Source organism: Syngnathus typhle, linkage group LG21, assembly GCF_033458585.1.
Source record: "Syngnathus typhle isolate RoL2023-S1 ecotype Sweden linkage group LG21, RoL_Styp_1.0, whole genome shotgun sequence".
Lineage (NCBI taxonomy): Eukaryota > Metazoa > Chordata > Actinopteri > Syngnathiformes > Syngnathidae > Syngnathus > Syngnathus typhle.
The window spans coordinates 2183845-2201804 of NC_083758.1; the positions used below are offsets into that span (position 1 = coordinate 2183845).

General features: G+C 43.8%; 1 protein-coding gene and 10 non-coding genes across 11 annotated transcripts in view; 2 read left to right on the forward strand and 9 right to left on the reverse strand.

Moving 5' to 3' along the window:
* Positions 1–17960, forward strand: part of gys2 (glycogen synthase 2) — a 96471-nt gene that overhangs the window by 66234 nt on the left and 12277 nt on the right. The window lies entirely within an intron of this gene.
* trnan-guu (transfer RNA asparagine (anticodon GUU)) lies at positions 1207–1280 on the reverse strand. The gene has a single exon. It is a non-coding gene; the product is annotated as a tRNA-Asn (tRNA).
* On the reverse strand, positions 2014–2087 carry trnan-guu (transfer RNA asparagine (anticodon GUU)). The gene has a single exon. It is a non-coding gene; the product is annotated as a tRNA-Asn (tRNA).
* Positions 2936–3009, reverse strand: trnan-guu (transfer RNA asparagine (anticodon GUU)). The gene has a single exon. It is a non-coding gene; the product is annotated as a tRNA-Asn (tRNA).
* trnan-guu (transfer RNA asparagine (anticodon GUU)) lies at positions 3965–4038 on the reverse strand. Its single transcript has one exon. It is a non-coding gene; the product is annotated as a tRNA-Asn (tRNA).
* Positions 5471–5544, reverse strand: trnan-guu (transfer RNA asparagine (anticodon GUU)). Its single transcript has one exon. It is a non-coding gene; the product is annotated as a tRNA-Asn (tRNA).
* Positions 6151–6224, reverse strand: trnan-guu (transfer RNA asparagine (anticodon GUU)). Its single transcript has one exon. It is a non-coding gene; the product is annotated as a tRNA-Asn (tRNA).
* Positions 7073–7146, reverse strand: trnan-guu (transfer RNA asparagine (anticodon GUU)). Its single transcript has one exon. It is a non-coding gene; the product is annotated as a tRNA-Asn (tRNA).
* On the reverse strand, positions 10092–10165 carry trnan-guu (transfer RNA asparagine (anticodon GUU)). The gene has a single exon. It is a non-coding gene; the product is annotated as a tRNA-Asn (tRNA).
* On the reverse strand, positions 11485–11558 carry trnan-guu (transfer RNA asparagine (anticodon GUU)). Its single transcript has one exon. It is a non-coding gene; the product is annotated as a tRNA-Asn (tRNA).
* Positions 13553–13626, forward strand: trnan-guu (transfer RNA asparagine (anticodon GUU)). The gene has a single exon. It is a non-coding gene; the product is annotated as a tRNA-Asn (tRNA).

The following is a 17960-nucleotide window of genomic DNA, read 5'->3' on the forward strand; positions in this document are numbered from 1 at the left end:
GCCTATAAAGAACAATGCTTCATGAACTTCAGCATCATGGAGGATTTAGACTGTCACTATAAGATTTGTATAGAAGGCCACTTGTTAAACCAATTAGCTTGAGATCAATGCCTTGCATTTGGGAAGTAAAAAGATGCTCATCATCAACCACATCTATTTATATAGTTTCATTCACAATGAAACCTGTGACTTTGATCAAAACAAAAATCTGTGCCATAGACTGCCTCTGGGTGGTCCCTAGATACCAACCTTTCAGTTAAAAGCCGAATATGCTAACCAACTGCGCCACAGAGACATCCTGCGGGAGTCTGATTTAACTCTTAAAGATTAGTGATCCGTTAATGTCAACCCTTAAGGGTTAGGTTTATACATTACTAACAACTAATTCTATACAATTGGCTGACTAACTGAGGCTTGTAAAGAACAAGTTATGGAGCATGTCCCACTAGATCCAACGACCAAGTCCGAGCGACAAAATACAGAGACATAATGGGGTGGGCTCCAAAAACCCGTTTCAATTCATGGAAGGTTTTCCACTCGATCCAACAACCAAGTCCTAGCGGAAAATTACAGAGACATAACTGGGTTGGCTCCCACCACCAACCTTTTGGTTAGGAGCCAAAACGCTAACCAAGTGGGCCTGAGAGTAATGGAGCTGAGTTTAGGGTGTCACGGTGAGATCCATTAAGCATGCCAATTCATGCTAAATTCAGGGGATTTATCTGAGTGCTGTGCATAAGATTACCAGTTGGTAAATGATTTGCCTTCTCTTATGCAACCACGATAATTTATATGGATTCAATTTACAGACAAATTGGAATTGCAAATCAAATGCAAAGTATTGCATTCAGAGAGGATACACGTCCCCGGGTGGGCTCAAACCACCATCATTTCGGTTAACAGCCAAACGCGCTAACCGGTTGCGCCACAGAGACATGCCATGTTGAGTTTGATTCAGCTTTTAAAGGATAGTGGTCTGGCAATATCCAATGGCAAACCGCATGATATTCAACTCACATAAATTTTCTGATTCACAGATGCTTGTAAAGAGCATTGCACAGTTACCTGCTCATTGGACACAAAGCCAAAGTTCTGATGTCAAAACAGAGAGATGTTACAGGATGGGCAATAACCACCAACCTTTTGATTGAGAGCCAAACATACAAATCAAGTGGACCTCAGAGCATTGCATTCAGAGAGGATACACGTCCCCGGGTGGGCTCGAACCACCAACCTTTCGGTTAACAGCCGAACGCGCTAACCAGTTGCGCCACAGAGACTTGCCATGTTGAATTTGATTCAGTTTTTAAAGGATAGTGGTCTGGCAATATCCAATGGCAAACCGCATGATATTCAACTCATATAAATTTTCTGATTCACAGACGCTTGTAAAGAGCAATGCACAGTTACCTACTCATTGGATCCAAAGTTCTGATGTCAAAACAGAGAGAGGTTACAGGATGGGCAATAACCACCACCCTTTTGATTAAGAGCCAAACATACAAATCAAGTGGACCTCAGAGCGTTGAATCTGAATTTTGGGTGTTACTCTAAAATTGGTTAAGGAGGCCAACTCTCACTAAAGAACAAGTTATGGAGCATGTCCCACTAGATCCAACGACCAAGTCTTAGCGACAAAATACAGAGACATAATTGGGTGGGCTCCAAAAACCCGTTTCAATTCATGGAACGTTTTCCACTCGATCCAATGACCAAGTCCTAGCGGAAAAATAGAGACATAACTGTGTGGGCCAACCTTTTGGTTAGGAGCCAAAATGCTAACCAAGTGGGCTCGAGAGTAATGGAGCTGAGTTTAGGGTGTCACTGTGAGATCCATTAAGCATGCCAATTCATGCTAAATCCAGGGGATTTATCTGAGTGCTGTGCATAAGATTAGCAGTTGGTAAATGAAATGCCTTCTCTTCTGCAACCATATTAATTTGGATAGATTCAATTTAAGGACAGATCAGAATTGTGAACCAAATGCAAAGTATTGCTTTAAGAGAGGATATACGTCCCTGGGTGGGCTCGAACCACCAACCTTTCGGTTAACAGCCGAACGCGCTAACCGGTTGCGCCACAGAGACTTGCAAGTTGAGTTTGATTCGGCTTTTAAAGCATAGTGGTCTGGCAATATCCAATGGCAAACCGCATGATATTCAATCATATAAATTTTCTGATTCACAGACGCTTGTAAAGAGCAATGCACAGTTACCTACTCATTGGATCCAAAGCCAAAGTTATGATGTCAAAACAGAGAGATGTTACAGGATGGGCAACAACCACCAACCTTTCGATTAAGAGCCAAACATGCAAACCAAGTGGGCCTCAGAGCGATGAATCTGTATTTTGGGTGTTACTCTAGAATTGGTTAAGGAGGCCAATTCACGCTCAACGTCCAAATGTGCTGACCTCTGCTCTCCAGCAAGGATAGCCATTTGTTTTGTTCCGATTCACATGCAGTTGACTCTTGGAGTCCATGATCCAAAGATCAATTGTTAGGGTTGACAGATTATTTTGATTGTATGATTGTGTTGAAATGTAGACTATAATGATGAACCAAACTTGTCCTGTTCTCACAACGTAGTAAAACAAAGTGCTAAGTTCCCCTGCACTGGTTGACCAGCTGTAGCGGAAGCAATCAAAGTTGTTCTGTTTCGCCCAACATCGTAAAACACCCCCTGCTCTGATTTGACCAGAGGCCGGGAGTTCACTAAACCTGTCCATGCTTACCCCTACCCTGCTTTCTCTCAACAAATACTCTATTGCAAGAGGCCAAAGGCAGACTGCGTTCGAACACCTCTGTATGCTACAGTGACGAACGTTTCCTCCACTTGCAAGTGCTAAAAAGTCAAGTTGTCACCAGTGTGGTTCTTCCAACTAAGTTAGAATGAGCACTACTCAAACAACAATGACTGCCATCAGTACTTACAAACGTCCCTGGGTGGGCTTGATCCACCAACCTTTCAGTTAACAGCCGAACGCGCTTACCAATTGCGCCACAGAGACATGTCGTTAGGGATCTTAATCTGATTTAAATGCTTGTGATATAATATTGTCAGGAACAATGAACGTGATTCAACTCATGGCAAAAATTGTCTGATTGTTCTATACAGTTGCCTATAAAGAACAATGCTTCATGAACTTCAGCATCATGGAGGATTTAGACTGTCACTATAAGATTTGTATAGAAGGCCACTTGTTGTCAAACCAATTAGCTTGAGATCAATGCCTTGCATTTGGGAAATAAAAAGATGCTCATCATCAACCACATCTATTTATATAGTTTCATTCACAATGAAACCTGTGACTTTGATCATAACAAAAATCCGTGCCATAGACAACTTCAATGCCTCTGGGTGGTCCCTAGATACCAACCTTTCAGTTAACAGCCGAATACGCTAACCAACTGGGCCACAGAGACATCCTGCAGGAGTCTGATTTAACTCTTAAAGATTAGTGATCCGTTAATGTCAACCCTTTAGGGTTAGGTTTATACATGACTAACAACTAATTCTTTACAATTGGCTGACTAACTGAGGCTTGTAAAGAACAAGTTATGGAACATGTCCCACTAGATCCAATGACCAAGTCTTAGCGAGAAAATACAGAGACATAATTGGGTTTCAATTCATGGAACGTTTTCCACTCGATCCAACACCCAAGTACTAGCGGAAAAATACAGAGACATAACTGGGTGGACTCCCACCACCAACCTTTTGGTTAAGAGCCAAGATGCGTGTGGGCCTGAGAGTAATGGATCTGAGTTTAGGGTGTCACTGTGAGATCCATTGACCATGCCAATTCATGCTAAATTCAAGGGATTTATCTGAGTGCTGTGCATAGGATTACCAGTTGGTAAATTGACTTCTCTTCTGCAACCATATTAATTTGGATAGATTCAATTTACAGACAGATCAGAATTATGAACCAAATGCAAAGTATTGCATTAAGAGAGGATTAACATCCCCGGGTGGGCTTGAACCACCAACCTTTCGGTTAACAGCCGAACGCGCTAACCGGTTGCGCCACAGAGACTTGCCATATTGAGTTTGATTCGGCTTTTAATACAATTGATCATGTTCATAGTGGTCTGGCAATATCCAATGGCAAACCGCATGATATTCAACTCATATAAATTTTCTGATTCACAGACGCTTGTAAAGAGCAATGCACAGTTACCTACTCATTGGATCCAAAGCCAAAGTTATGATGTCAAAACAGAGAGATGTTACAGGATGGCCAATAACCACCACCCTTTTGATTAAGAGCCAAACATACAAATCACGTGGACCTCAGAGCGTTGCATCTGAATTTTGGGTGTTACTCTAAAATTGGTTAAGGAGGCCAACTCACACTCAACATCCAAACCCCTGCAGGTACAGGACTGTCTCAGAAAATTAGAATATTGTGATAAAGTTCTTTATTTTCTGTAATGCAATTAGAAAACAAAAATGTTATACATTCTGGATTCATTCCAAATCAACTGAAATATTGAAATATAGGAAACCCTTGCAGGTGTTTCGAGTTAATTATTCACTAATTCAAGTGATTAGTTGAATACCCTACTAGTATACTTTTTCATGATATTCTAAAATCTTGAGATAGGATATTTGAGTTTTCTTAAGCTGTATGCCAAAATCAGCAACATTAAAGTAATAAAAGGCTTGCAATATTTCAGTTCGGTTGTAATGAAACCAGAATGTATGACATTCTGTTTTTTTAATAGCATTACAGAAAATAAAGAACTTTATCACAATATTGTAATTTTCTGAGACAGTCCTGTATAGCGTTTTGTTTTGTTTTCCGATTCACAGCCAGAGTTGACTCTTGGACTACATGATCCAAAGATCAATCACTGCCATTAGTAAACATGAGCATCCCTGGATGTGCTTGAACCACCAACCTTTCAGTTAACAGCCAAATGCGCTAACCAATTGCACCACAGAGACATACTGTTAGGTGGTTTAATCTGATTTAAAGGCTTTTGATGTAATATTGTTTAATAGGAACAAAAGCAACGTGATTCAACTCATGGCAGAAATAGTCTGTAAATGAATTGCCTAAGAGAGATGAATTGAGAACCAGTGGGTAAATTAATTGCCTTCTCTTCAGTAACCATATCGATTTGTATAGGTTCCATCTACAGTCAGATCTAAGTTGTAAACCAAAAACAAAATTTTGCCTCAGAGGACAAATGTCCCTGGGTGGGCTCAAAACACCAACCTTTCGGTTATCAGCTGAACGCGCTAACCTGTCCATGCTTACCCCCACCCTGCTTTCTCTCAACAAATACTCTCTTGCAAGAGGCCAAAGGCAGACTGCTATCGAACACCTCTGTATGCTACAGTGACGAACGTTTCCTCCACTTGCAAGTGCTAAAAAGTCAAGCAGTCGCCAGTGTGGTTCTTGCGACCAAGTTAGATTGAACACCACTCAAACAATAATGACTGCCATCAGTAATTACAAGCGTCCCTGGGTGGGCTTGAACCACCAACCTTTCAGTTAACAGCCGAACGCGCTTACCAATTGCGCCACAGAGACATGCAGTTAGGTGTTAAAATCTGAGTTAAATGCCTGTGACATAATATTGTCGTGACCAAGGAACTCTTAAAGATTAGTGATCCGTCAATGTCAATGCTTAGGGTTGGATTTATACATTACTAACAACTAATTCTATACAATTGGCTGACTAACTGAGGCTTGTAAAGAACAAGTTATGGAGCATGTCCCACTAGATCCAACGACCAAGTTCTAGCGACAAAATACAGAGACATAATGGGGTGGGCTCCAAAAACCCGTTTCAATTCATGGAACGTTTTCCACTCAATCCAACACCCAAGTCCTAGCGGAAAAATACAGAGACATAACTGGGTGGGCTCCCACCACCAACCTTTTGGTTAGGAGCCAAAATGCTAACCAAGTGGGCCTGAGAGTAATGGAGCTGAGTTTAGGGTGTCACTGTTAGATCCACTAAGCATGCCAATTCATGCTAAATTAAAGGGATTTATCTGAGTGCTGTGCATAGGATTACCAGTTGGTAAATGAAATGCCTTCTCTTCTGCAACCATATTAATTTGGATAGATTCAATTTACAGACGGATCAGAATTGTGAACCAAATGCAAAGTATTGCTTTAAGAGAGGATACACGTCCCCGGGTGGGCTCGAACCACCAACCTTTCGGTTAACAGCCGAACGCGCTAACCGGTTGCGCCACAGGGACTTGCATGTTGAGTTTGATTTGGCTTTTAAAGCATAGTGGTCTGGCAATATCCAATGGCAAACCGCATGATATTCAACTCATATAAATTTTCTGATTTACAGAGGCTTGTAAAGAGCAATGCACAGTTACCTACTCATTGGATCCAAAGCCAAAGTTATGATGTCAAAACAGAGAGATGTTACAGGATGGGCAACAACCACCAACCTTTTGATTAAGAGCCAAACATGCAAACCAAGTGGGCCTCAGAGCGATGAATCTGAATTTTGGGTTTTACTCTAGAATTGGTTAAGGAGGCCAATTCACGATCAACGTCCAAATGTGCTGACCTCTGCTCTCCAGCAAGGATAGCCATTTGTTTTGTTCCGATTCACATGCAGTTGACTCTTGGAGTCCATGATCCAAAGATCAATTGTTAGGGTTGACAGATTATATTTATTGTATGATTGTGTTGAAATGTAGACTATAATGATGAACCAAACTTGTCCTGTTCTCACAACGTAGTAAAAAAAGTGCTAAGTTCCCCTGCACTGGTTGACCAGCTGCAGAGGAAGCAATCAAAGTTGTTCTGTTTTGCCCAACATCGTAAAACACCCCCTGCTCTGATTTGACCAGAGGCCGGGAGTTCACTAAACCTGTCCATGCTTACCCCCACCCTGCTTTCTCTCAACAAATACTCTCTTGCAAGAGGCCAAAGGCAGACTGCGTTTGAACACCTCTGTATGCTACAGTGACGAATGTTTCCTCCACTTGCAAGTGCTAAAAAGTCAAGCTGTTGCCAGTGTGGTTCTTGCAACCAAGTTAGATTGAGCACCACTTAAACAAAAATGACTGCCATCAGTAATTACAAGCGTCCCTGGGTGGGCTTGAACCACCAACCTTTCAGTTAACAGCCGAACGCGCTTACCAATTGCGCCACAGAGACATGCAGTTGGGTGTTTTAATCTGATTTAAATGCTTGGGATGTAATATTGTCGGGAACAAGGAACGTGATTCAACTCATGGCAGAAATTGTCTGATTGTTCTTTACAGTGGCCTATAAAGAACAATGCTTCATGAACTTCAGCATCATGGAGGATTTAGACTGTCACTATAAGATTTGTATAGAAGGCCACTTGTTAAACCAATTAGCTTGAGATCAATGCCTTGCATTTGGGAAGTAAAAAGATGCTCATCATCAACCACATCTATTTATATAGTTTCATTCACAATGAAACCTGTGACTTTGATCAAAACAAAATCCGTGCCATCAATGCCTCTGGGTGGTCCCTAGATAGCAACCTTTCAGTTAACAGCCAAATACGCTAATCAACTGCGCCACAGAGACATCCTGCAGGAGTCTGATTTAACTCTTAAAGATTAGTGATGGGTTATTGGCAACCCTTTAGGGCAGTGCTTCTCAATTATTTTCTGTTACGCCCCCCCCCTAGCAAGAAGAAAACTTTTCGCGCCCCCCCCTCCCCACCGTGACTATCCTAACTTGTCTTGTAAATCGTAAAATGTTGCACTGTCGCAAACGTCACAGAAGTAACAATGAGAGCACCACTGCCCCCTGCTGGGAAGATGCGCCATTACACTTTATTCTAGTACTGCAAAAAAAAAGCCTGTTCCCCAGGGTCACACGCGCCCCCCCAGGTATAGCACGGCGCCCCCCAAGGGGGGCGCGCCCCACTATTTGAGAAGCACTGCTTTAGGGTTAGGTTTATACATTACTAACAACTACTAATTCTATACAATTGGCTGACTAACTGAGGCTTGTAAAGAACAAGTTATGGAACATGTCCCGCTAGATCCAATGACCAAGTCTTAGCGACAAAATACTTAGACTTAGACTTAGACTTAGACAGACTTTATTGTCATTTTGTAAACACTCAGTGCACACAAAACGAAATTACGTTGCATACAGAGACATAATTGGGTGGGCTCCAAAAACCCGTTTCAATTCATGGAACGTTTTCCACTCGATCCAACAACCAAGTCCTAGCGGAAAATAGAGACATACCGTTTTTTCCCGTGTATAATGCGCCCCCATGTATAATACGCACCCTAAAAATGGCATGTTGATGCTGGAAAAAAGCCTGTACCCATGTATAATACGCACCCAATTTTTTTTATTTTTTATTTTATTTATTTATTTATTTTCTAAGTCCCAATGATCGTCATGCACGCAGGGAGGCAATGGGTCCCATTTTTATAGTCTTTGGTATGGTCTTAAATAGGCTGGATGTATTTTTTTTGTTGGCGTTGATTTCTCCGACTGCCCGTAAAGGCACCATCGCGATCAGCACGGACATGTGAAAAAGGCGTGCGGACATGTGAAAAAGGCGGCTCTGTATGGGAGAGATGTTGAAGAGGAATAAAAACACCCTTGGAAACCAAAACTTGCCCCTCGTCATGACTCGGAGCCGCAACAAATGTTTTGGATTTGTGTAGGGTACATTGTGACAGACAGCAAACGAGCAGTTGATCGAGCAAGTCTTGTCTGATATAAGAGCATTGCGGTTGTATGGAGCGTGTTTGAAGTGAACAGCAGAGACGAAAGGAACAAGGCAAAGTGTTGTGAAATAAAATATTACCTGTAATACGCATTTTGTTATTTGCTGATTGAAACTGCTAATTAAACTGTGAATTGAAACTAATAGGAAGAAAACAACTCTCGCTCTTTATATAGCTGACGTGTCTTGCGCATCCGTTCTGCGCATCGGATCCATAGTGCGCATGCGCAGTCAAACTGCCTCCGTATGACGTCCGGTCCGCGATGGAGATTAAAAAACAATATTTGACAATAACACACTATCAAGGATTGCACCATCGCATCAAACGATGTGTCGTCAATTATGAATTTTACTGACTACAGTGTGTTGGGCAGGATGGCTGAATGCGATGCGCGATTGACAACAAACAAGAAGAAAGGTGATTTCAAGTTTTATTTCGAGGGAGATTTTCTTCAAAAATTGTTGTACCCATGTACTAGTATACTTTTTCATGATATTCTAAAATCTTGAGATAGGATATTTGAGTTTTCTTAAGCTGTATGCCAAAATCAGCAACAATAAAATAATAAAAGGCTTGCAATATTTCAGTTCGGTTGTAATGAAACCAGAATGTATGACATTCTGTTTTTGTAATAGCATTACAGAAAGTAAAGAACTTTATCACAATATTGTAATTTTCTGAGACAGTCCTGTATAGTCTTTTGTTTTGTTCCGATTCACAGCCAGAGTTGACTCTTGGACTACATGAGCCAAAGATCAATCAATGCCATTAGTAAACAAAAGCATCACTGGATGGGCTAGAACCACCCACCTTTCAGTTAACAGCCAAATGCGCTAACCAATTGCACCACAAAGACATACTGTTGAGTGGTTTAATCTGATTTAAAGGCTTGTGATGAAATATTGTTTACTAGGAACAAAAGCATCATGATTCAACTCATGGCAGAAATTGTGTGTAAATGAATTGCCTAAGAGAGATGAATTGAGAACCAGTGGGTAAATTAACTGCCTTCTCTTCAGCAACCATACCGATTTGTATAGGTTCCATCTACATTCAGATCTGAGTTTTGAACCAAAAACAAAACTTTGCATCAGAGGAGAAATGTCCCTGGGTGGGCTCAAACCACCAACCTTTTGGGTATCAGCCGAACGCGCTAACCTGTCCATGCTTACCCCCACCCTGCTTTCTCTCAACAAATGCTCTCTTGCAAGAGGCCAAAGGCAGACTGCGTTCGAACACCTCTGTATGCTACAGTGACGAACGTTTGCTCCACTTTCAAGTGCTAAAAAGTTACGCTGTCACCAGTGTGGTTCTTGCGACTAAGTTAGATTGAGCACCACTCAAACAACAATGACAGCCATCAGTAATTTCAAGCGTCCCTGGGTGGGCTTGAACCACCAACCTTTCAGTTAACAGCCGAACGCGCTTACCAATTGCGCCACAGAGACATGTGGTTAGGGATCCTAATCTGATTTAAATGCTTGTGATATAATATTGTCAGGAACAAGGAACGTGATTCAACATGGCAGAAATTGTCTGATTGTTCTTTACAGTGGCCTATAAAGAACAATGCTTCATGAACTTCAGCATCATGGAGGATTTAGACTGTCACTATAAGATTTGTATAGAAGGCCACTTGTTAAACCAATTAGCTTGAGATCAATGCCTTGCATTCGGGAAGTAAAAAGATGCTCATCATCAACCACATCTATTTATATAGTTTCATTCACAATGAAACCTGTGACTTTGATCAAAACAAAAATCCGTGCCATAGACAACTTCAATGCCTCTGGGTGGTCCCTAGATACCAACGTTTCAGTTAACAGCCGAATACGCTAACCAACTGCGCCACAGAGACATCCTGCAGGACTCTGATTTAACTCTTAAAGATTAAAGATCCGTTAATGTCAACCCTTTAGGGTTAGGTTTATACATTACTAACAACTAATTCTATACAATTGGCTGACTAACTGAGGCTTGTAAAGAACAAGTTATGGAGCATGTCCCATTAGATCCAACGACCAAGTCCTAGCGACAAAATACAGAGACATAATGGGGTGGGCTCCAAAAACCCGTTTCAATTCATGGAACGTTTTCCACTCGATCCAACAACCAAGTCCTAGCGGAAAATTACAGAGACATAACTGAGTGGGCTCCCACCACCAACCTTTTGGTTAGGAGCCAAAATGCTAACCAAGTGGGCCTGAGAGTAAGGGAGCTGAGTTTAGGGTGTCACTGTGAAATCCATTAAGCATGCCAACTCATGCTAAATTCAAGGGATTTATCTGAGTGATGTGCATAGGATTACCAGTTGGTAAATGAATTAACTTCTCTTCTGCAACCATATTAATTTATATAGATTCAATTTACAGACCAATCAGAATTGCAAATCAAATGCAAGGTATTGCATTCAGAGAGGCTACACGTGCCCGGGTGGGTTCGAACCACCAACCTTTCGGTTAACAACCGAACGCGCTAACCGGTTGCGCCACAGAGACATGCCATGTTGAGTTTGATTCAGCTTTTAAAGGATAGTGGTCTGGCAATATCCAATGGCAAACCGCATAATATTCAACTCATAAATTTTCTGATTCACAGATGCTTGTAAAGAGCATTGCACAGTTACCTGCTCATTGGACACAAAGCCAAAGTTCTGATGTCAAAACAGAGAGATATTACAGGATGGGCAACAACCACCAACCTTTTGATTGAGAGCCAAACATACAAATGAAGTGGACCTCAGAGCGTTGCATTCAGAGAGGACACACGTCCCCGGGTGGGCTCGAACCACCAACCTTTCGGTTAACAGCCGAACGCGCTAACCGGTTGCGCCACAGAGACTTGCCATGTTGAGATTGATTCAGCTTTTAAAGGATAGTGGTCTGGCAATATCCAATGGCAAACCGCATGATATTCAACTCATATAAATGTTTTGATTCACAGACGCTTGTAAAGATCATTGCAGTTACCTGCTCATTGGACCCAAAGCCAAAGTTCTGATGTCAAAACAGAGAGATGTTACAGGATAATAATAATAATAATAATAATAATTCATTAGATTTGTATATCGCTTTTCAAGAACCCAAAGACGCTTACAGGGAACAATGCAAAGACATACATGGAGGTGGGGGGGGGGGGGGGGGGCGGAGGAAACATTCCGATAAACTTAAGAGGAGGAAACCAGTTATGGGTAGGGGAGGTCATAAGCTTGGGAGAAGAGGTACGTTTTTAGACGGGACTTAAATATGGGGCTCATGTGTGTGGGTGAGTCACAGACAGACTGGGGGAGAGAGTTCCAGAGTCGGGGTGATGTGCAGGAGAAGGCTCTGTCACAGAAGGATTTGAGTTTGGATTTTGGGACTGTCAGACGTGAAGTATTGGAGGATCGGAGGGGACGGTTGGGGCAGTAGGGGACAAGGAGGTCGGATAGGTAAGTGGGAGCCAGGTGGTGAAGGGCTTTGAAGGTGAGGAGGAGTATCTTGAAGATGATACGCTCCTTCATGGGGAGCCAGTGAAGAGAGTGGAGAACAGGAGTGATGTGTTCACGGGACCGGGTGTGGGTAAGGAGGCGGGCAGCAGAGTTTTGGACTAGTTGAAGTCTATGGAGTGAGTGAGCAGCAATTCCAGTGAGAAGGGAGTTGCAGTAGTCAAGCCGGGATGAGATGAAGGCGTGGATGAGAGATTCAGCGGCAGGGAGAGAAAGGCAGTGCCGGATTTTAGCGATGCGTCGGAGGTGGAAGTAGGAGGTCTTGACAACTGAGCTAACATGAGGTTGAAAGGACAGTGTGGGGTCAAAAATAATGCTAAGATTGCGTGCCAGAGGGGAAGGAGTGATGTTTGAGGAGTCAATGGTGAGTGTGATGGACCCAGTTTTATTAAGGGAGGATTTAGTGCCTATGAGGAGGAGCTCTGTTTTGTCACTGTTGAGTTTGAGAAAGTTGTGGGTCAGCCATGCTTTTATTGTAGAGATGCAGGTTTCAAAATGGGTGAGGGAAGGGTTACGGGTTGGTGTCGTACGTATATAGATCTGGGTGTCATCAGCGTAGCAGTGGAAGTCCAGATTGAGTTTGCGGATGACAGTACCAAGGGGAAAGAGGTAACAGATGAATAGGAGGGAGCCAAGAACTGACCCTTGGGGGACCCCTTGTGTAACTGGGGAGAGGATGGATGTGTGACCGGAGAGAGAGATGAACTGGTTTCTGTTGGTGAGGTAGGAGGTGAGCCAGTCGAGTGCAGTGCCCTCAACACCTAGTTGGCGCAGCCTTTGGAGGAGGATGGAATGGTTCACAGTGTCAAAGGCTGCGCTAAGATCAAGTAGTAGTAGGATGTTGAGGGCACCAGAGTCTGCAGAAATGAGGAGATCGTTGGTGACTTTAACTAGAGCTGTTTCAGTGCTGTGAAGTGGGCGGAATCCGGACTGGAAGGATGGGCAATAACCACCAACCTTTTGATTAAGAGTCAAACATACAAATCAAGTGGACCTCAGAGCGTTGAATCTGAGTTGAACCCTGCAGGGGTTTGGATGTTGAGTGAGAGTTGGCCTCCTTAACCAATTTTAGAGTAACACCCAAAATTCAGATTCAACGCTCTGAGGTCCACTTGATTTGTATGTTTGGCTCTTAATCAAAAGGTTGGTGGTTATTGCCCATCCTGTAACATCTCTCTGTTTTGACATCAGAACTTTGGCTTTGGGTCCAATGAGCAGGTAACTGTGCAATGATCTTTACAAGCGCCTGTGAATCAGAAAATTTATATGAGTTGAATATCATGCGGTTTGCCATTGGATATTGCCAGACCACTATCTTTTAAAAGCTGAATCACACTCAACATGGCAAGTCTCTGTGGCGCAACCGGTTAGCGCATTCGGCTGTTAACCGAAAGGTTGGTGGTTCGAGTCCACCCGGGGACGTTTATCCTCTCTTACTGCAATACTTTGTATTTGGTTCACAATTCTGATTCATCTGTAAATTGAATCTATCCAAATTAATATGGTTGCAGAAGAGAAGGCATTTCATTTACCAACTGCTAATCTTATGCACAGCACTCAGATAAATCCCCTGGATTTAGCATGAATTGGCATGCTTAATGGATCTCACAGTGACACCCTAAACGCAGCTCCATTACTCTCAGGCCCACTTGGTTAGCATTTTGGCTCCTAACCAAAAGTTTGGCCCACACAGTTATGTCTCTATTTCTCCGCTAGGACTTGGATCGAGTGGAAAACGTTCCATGAATTGAAACGGGTTTTTGGAGCCCACCCAATTATGTCTCTGTATTTTGTCGCTAAGACTTGGTCGTTGGATCTAGTGAGAGTTGGCCTCTAGGGGTGTAAATCGCGGGTTTTGTCACGATACGATATAATATCGATATAAAGAACTTCGATACGATATTTGCCGATATCTTAAAGCCTGCTGCGATTCAATCACGATATATCGCGATATAGTGCTCTACGATCGATATTTTTTTTTTTTCATAAAAAATATAGAACAATATCCTGATTTATAACAATTCATACGCAAAATCAACAAGGTACTGCAAACTCTTTATTTAGGAAATTGCAAGAGTATTGTAGTATACAAAGTGTTTATTTTAACACTGAACTTTGATGTCGTGTTTTTTCTTTAAATGTGCGGCGAGATTTGTGGTCCCTGAATATTTGATCACCGCATGGCAGGATTTACAAACTGCACGTGTCTTGTCCGTTGAGCCATCTTTTCTTTGGAATCCAAAGTGCTTCCAAACGAATGACTTGAAGCCTAAAGGGGAGCAAATTTCCTCGTCTTTTTGGACACTAGCCATAGCACCAGCAGAGGAGCCGCGTACTAGTTGTCGACTCCCCTTTCACGTGCCTGCTCTGCTCACAACACAACAACGCCGCGCACTGCTCCCGGAAAGAGGAAGCAAGCAACAATGAACTGGATTTCAAAATAAAGTCGCGTCTAATGTCCAAGGTCAAACACGGCGATATAAATCGATGTTTACGTTTAGCATCGATGCCAATGAATCGTAGATCATTATATCGATTAATCGATGTGTATCGATGAATCGTTACACTCCTAATAATACGTCCTAAAAATGGCATGTCGATGCTGGAAAAAAGCCTGTACCCATGTATAATACACACCCAAATTTTGACTTTTTTTTTTTTTTTTAAAGTCCCAATGATCGTCACACACGCATCTGGGTGTGGTTAAATTTGTCCTCTGCATTTGACCCATCCCCGTGTGATTTTGATCCATCCCCTGGGGGAGAAGGGAGCAGTAAGCAGCAGCGGCGCCGCGCTCGGGAATCCTTTGGAGATCTAACCCCCCAATTCCAACCCTTAATGCTGAGTGCCAAGCAGGGAGGCAATGGGTCTCATTTTTATAGTCTTTGGTATGACCCGGCCAGGTTACTTAAGTCCGTAAACGTAAAATTATTTCAGAAAAAAGATCATCTTTGGGAACAACCGGATGTTATTCTGCCGGTCAGTATCACTGCGCATGCAGTAGCAAACTCGATAGCGAAGAAATATGTGAGACTCTCAACGGGATCACCAATATTTGAGTGATGTTCCAGTTATTTATCACAATTAGTTTACCAAGTCTGTTTTGAGTTCCTCCAATAAACCCTGGTCCAAGCTGCACTTGGTCGCCCCGCTCCTTTCCACACTCCATCCGTGACAAGATTTTTTTCAAAAATTGTTGTACCATGATTTTCTTCAAAAAAAAAAAAGAAAAAAAAAATTGTCCCCAACTATAATGCGCACCCCAGATTTTAGGACAATAAATTAGTTAATTTTTGCGCATTATACATGGAAAAAAAACGGTAATACAATTTATTCAGGTTTGTCGGGCTGGATTAAATAGGCCCGTGGGCCGTAGTTTGCCCATAGCTGATCTAGATACTTTAAACTCCGGTAATTGGTCTAATTCCCTGACCCATTGTTTGTGCGTAATATATGTACTGATATGAATGAGACCCAAGACGACAGCTGTTGTTCCAGTCTCTCTCTGTAATCAACTCGCGCCCCTCGCGTCATGATGTCACACAACCCAGCATAACATCCCTAACATCTCCCCTTTCATAGATCGCAACTTATACATGAAGATCAAAGTTAAATTCCCACAACATGTCTCCCCCTCTTGCCCTTATGTATCAGCGAACACTTAAACAACTCCTTAATCACATTTCAAAGAACAGTGTACAACATATAACTCACATTTCAAAGAACAGTGTACAACATCAATTTTTTTTTTTTACACATTTGTTTCCATCAACAACCCAATTGACCGCGAGGCCCCACAGTACCCACACAGCTCACAAGTCCAGTCTCTTCGGCGCTCTTATAAGCCTGCCACTGGCCGTCCTGCGCCCTGGCACAGGTGTATGTAGAGGCGATCCATTCTGAGGCTGGTGGACGTCACTCTGCCCCTGCAGTGCGACCTCCTGGGCAACTGTGTCAATCGCAGTGTCAGGTGGATCCCCGGGTTTGTCAGCTGGTGGGCTGTTGTGCTGCACTCCGTGCTGCCCCGGGATTGCGGCGTTACTCTCCGCAGGTCGCAGATCCACCCTGTTACGGAGGTACAGTGTCCCTTCGACGTCCACCAGGTAGGACCTGGGGCCCACCAGCCGTAAGCATACTCCTCTTCGCCACCTGCCCGTCCTGCCCCCAGGCAGGGGCTTCATCCTTATGTCCTGTCCGATACACAACTCAGGCAGATCTCTGGCCGATTTGTCATACCAGAGTTTGGCTGTCTGGTGTTTTACTCGCAGCCTGTCTGGAACCCCCGCCACCACACTCGGCTCCAAAAGTGTGTCAGCAACCGGGAGTGGGGTTCTCAGTCTGCGAGACATCAGTCTCTGCGCGGGGCTGCTCAGCATGCCTTCCGTAGGCGTATTCCTCCACTGCAAGATGGCCAGTCAAGGGTCGGTCCCCGCCCTTGCTGCCCTCTTGCACAGGCTCTTGACAATCTTCACGGCTGACTCGGCCTTCCCATTTGATTTTGGGTACCTGGGAGAGGATTTGACATGGTCAAAGTCCCAGCCTCTCGCAAACCTCCTGAACGTTTCACAGTCGAACTGGGCACCACAGTCTGTAATTACCCGATCAGGGTGACCGTGCCGTGCAAACTGGGCCTTGCACCTCAGCACCGTGGTCTCAGCTGAAAGATCTGGGAGCAACTCTACTTCCCAGAAATCCGAATAATGATCAACAATGATCAGAAAGTCCTTGCCAACCTGCGTGAACAGATCCATGCTGAGGATCTGCCATGGTCGTGTAGGGAGTGCATGGGACATCATCGTCTTCCGCTGCTGTCCGTGTGCATATTCGTTGCAGGGTGACCACTGGCTCACATAGTCCTTGATCTCACCGTGCATGTATAGCGTGTCTCTGGCCTGTCTGTAACAGGCATCTCCTCCTACATGGCTGGCATGGATGCGTGTCAACATTTCAGCACGCAATGATTTGGGCACTATGACTCGCTGACTCTTGAAAAGCATTCCTTCCTGTGCGCTGATCTCGTCCCTGATGGACCAGTATTCTCTGATTGCCAATGGAGTGTCCTCCCGGCGATCTGGCCAACCATGGAGCACTACCTCCTGCAACAGCTGAAGACTCCCATCACCCACTGTGTGCGATTTTATCTGCCTCAGTCGTTGGCTGGTGACGTTCAGATGGTCAGCCTGATTTATCTGTTCAGCGTCCACTTGTGCTCTCTGCATGCAGCAAACAGTCTGTTTCGAATATCTCGTGCCAGGCCCCTGGGGTGAAGCCGTGGCCCTACTCAAGGTGTCACTGAGGTGGATATCGGCCCTGGTTTGTACACCACCTTCAGATTGTATCCCTGTAGTGTGAGCAGCATGCTCTGGAGTCGTTTGGGCGCTGAGAGGAGTGGCTTGGTGGAAATGGAGATGAGTGGCTTGTGGTCGGTTTCCGCTGTGATCTCCCCCCGCCCATACAAATAGTAATGAAATCGCTGACACGCGAACACTACGCTCAGACATTCCTTTTCGATTTGTGCATAGTTCCGCTACATCTGAGTAAGTGCCCGCGAAGCAAAGCTTACCGTCTGATTGTCCTGCAGCAGGCAACAGCCAAGTCCCTTCTGACTCGCATCACTGTATGGTGACTGGCTTGGTCACATCGTAGTATCGCAGGATCGGGGCCGACGTGACGAGTCGCTTAATCTCTTCGACCGCTGGGTCGTGTTTTGGCAGCCAATGCCATGGGACATCTTTGTCCAACAATCTCCGTAGTCG